Source organism: Oncorhynchus clarkii, chromosome 7 (genome assembly GCF_045791955.1).
Source record: "Oncorhynchus clarkii lewisi isolate Uvic-CL-2024 chromosome 7, UVic_Ocla_1.0, whole genome shotgun sequence".
Classification (NCBI taxonomy): Eukaryota; Metazoa; Chordata; class Actinopteri; order Salmoniformes; family Salmonidae; genus Oncorhynchus; species Oncorhynchus clarkii.
The window spans coordinates 68,642,158-68,645,201 of NC_092153.1; positions in this window are offsets into that span (position 1 = coordinate 68,642,158).

A 3,044-nucleotide genomic window follows, 5' to 3' on the forward strand; every position below is an offset into this window, starting at 1 on the left:
TTGTCTTACTCAGAACTAAAAAGCCTGATGCAGCTGGGATTAATGTGGGACCAAGAACTATGATTTCTGAGTCCCTAGCACAAATTGGCTTGGGAACACGCAAAACAATTAATAATCATTTTGAAAAAAACATCTACTCGAGAAGTCATGTTTCACCAAGAGAACAAGAAACCCAGAATCAAAGTCAGGCTGTAGAGTATAGAGTGGTAGGGATTAAACACCATTCAAACAACAGAGGATTCTCTTTGTAGAAGGAGAGGGATTTGCTCTGAAAGGTTGCCAGTAGTAACAGAGGTAACAGACACAGTTTGAAGCTTGTGAGACCGTGCCAAGTTCTTCCCATTGTCAACAAGGCTCTCAGAGGATGAACAACCAACCAGGCAGCAATTATATCCTGCTCTAGATGAATACCCTACCTATACCCGTTTTATAACAGAAACAGAGAGTGAGAAAGGAGGAGAGATAAAGTGATCAGTGAAAGTTAATGCATTGTCTTATTGTGTCGTATTCTGCCAAATATCAAAGTATTTGTACATTTCATAAAAAAAATACTATTTGTCTACAGTATATAATGTGACAATGTCGAATCCATCTTCCTTCATTGTTCTAAGTTTAATATTGTCAAACATATATTTACATACACTAAGTGTACAAAACATTAAGAACACCTTCCTAATATTGAGTTGCACCACCACCCTCCTCCTTTGCCTTCAGAACAGCCTCAATTCTTTGGGGCTGGACTCTACAAGGTGTTGAAAGCGTCTAACAGGGATGCTGGCCCATGTTGACTCCAATGCTTCCCACAGTTGTGTCAAGTTAGCTGGATGTCCATTGGTGGTGGATCATTCTTGATACACAAGTGAAACTGTTGAGCATGAAAAACCCAGCAGTGTTGTAGTTCTTGACACAAACCGGTGCACCTGGCACCTACTACCATACCCTGTTCAAAGGCACTTAAATATTTTGTCTTGCCCATTCACCCGCTGAATGGCAAATACACAGTCCATGCCTCAAATGTCTCAAGGCTTAAATCACCTTCTTTAACCTGTCTCCTTCCCTTCACCTACACTGATGGAAGTGGATTTAACAAGTGACTGTCACACCCTGATCTGTTTCACCTGTCCTCGTCATTGTCTCCACCCCCTCCAGGTGTCGCTTGTTTTCCCCAGTGTATTTATCCCTGTGTTTCCTGTCTCTCTGTGCCACTTTGTCTGGTATGTTTGGAAGTCAATCAGCAGTTTTCCCGTTCTCCTGCTTTTTGCATTCTCATCTTTCTAGTCCTCCCGGTTTTGACCCTTACCTGTTTCTGGACTCTGTACCTGCTTGCCTGACCATTCTGCCTGCCTTGACCACGAGCCTGTCTGCCACTCTGTACCTCCTGGACTCTGATCTGGTTTTTATCTTTTTGCCTGTCCACAACCATTCTCTTTCCTACCCCATTGGATGAATAAACATTGTAAGACTCCAACCATCTGCCTCCTGTGTCTGCATTTGGGTCTCGCCTTGTGCCTTGATAAGTGACATCAATAAGGGAGCATAGCCTTCACCTGGATTCACCTTGTCAGTGTGTGTCATGGAAAGAGCAATTGTTCCTAATGTTTTGTACACTCAGTGTATATCAGGCAGCGGTGATTACATGAACAATTTCCTAGTTGTCTTTGGAAATATCATGAGAAATAAAGTATAAACTTAAACAAAAGTGTGAAAAATAGATAATGATGACATTTCAGACAAACATATGACTGACTATAAGCAAACACACCTGGCTTTAAACACACACTTTGCTTTTGAATATGGAGGTTGTCAATAATACGAAAGGTAGTGGTAGAAATCACTTTAGCATTCTGAATACGTAGAAACATCTACGGGAAAGAATGTATTTACACAGTAGTTCTAGGGACACAAATCATTTTGGCTGTGTGACACAATCAAACCCCTATGTCCTCTTGTTTGTGGTGTTGAGAACACGTGTTTTATGGTATCATATCTGAAAGTTAAGGAGACGCTCTAGTGTATAAATTATACTAATGCACCTGTTGTTCATTGTCATCTCTTCCAGCTTAGTTCATGACCTCATGAATAAAGTGTCAGGCATATTTGTGTATCTTAAGTCTCTAAGAAAGAGAGGGAGAGCGAGAGAGAGTTTGAGAGGTTGGCAGGACCATAGCTTCAATTGTCACTTGGCAACTCAGAAGAGAAAAACTCAGCATTTAGTCAAGCATGTGTCATCCTTAAGAAGCCTCGAGAGCACCTCTCCAAATCACTCAAAAGATAACTGTGTAATCTAGTTACACAACAAGAACAGCGGGGAAACCCAAGAAAGGTTATGTGTCTACTCAATCTAGGCAGGATGAGTTTACATGGCAGACATGAGTGTGACATACAGTATGTATGGTTTCCCGCAGCAAAACTATGTATTTTTCAGCAGATGGATCGAGTTCCTGCTGAGTAACGGGCTTACACGTGTGGGAAGATTTCAGTGGGAGCAGGTTGAGGGGAGTGAAAAGTTGAGGGGAGTGGAATTTCTCATGCTTTTGTAAAGGAGTCTTATGCCAACCTTGATAGAATTGAATAGGTGAACCTGGGTTACGCTACGTTTAGAAAATAACCTCCTACGTTGGTCAACTAGCACATTTAAATACAAAATAGTCAGAAGAAGCAACCTGGACTCTGTAAAACCTGTAAATTAAAATCCAGGACACTCCAATTAGTGTGATATGTTACGTTTGGTATTCATTTGTGGTTGTCCATCACCCATTTCGTGTGATATGTTAGAAATGACAATTTGTATGGTATTTTACGAATTACAACTTGTATGATATGTTACGAATTGCAATTCATACAATATGTTACAAATTCTAAATACGTATGATATGTTAAGAATTACAAGTTGTTTTGGCTAATGTTAGCTAGGTGGCTAACGTTAGCTAGGCTAGGGATTAGGGTTAGGGGTTACGGTTAAGGTTAGGAGTTTGTTTAAAGGGTTAAGGTTAGGGGATGGGTTAGCTAACATACTAAGTAGTTGCAATGTAACTAAAAAGTAG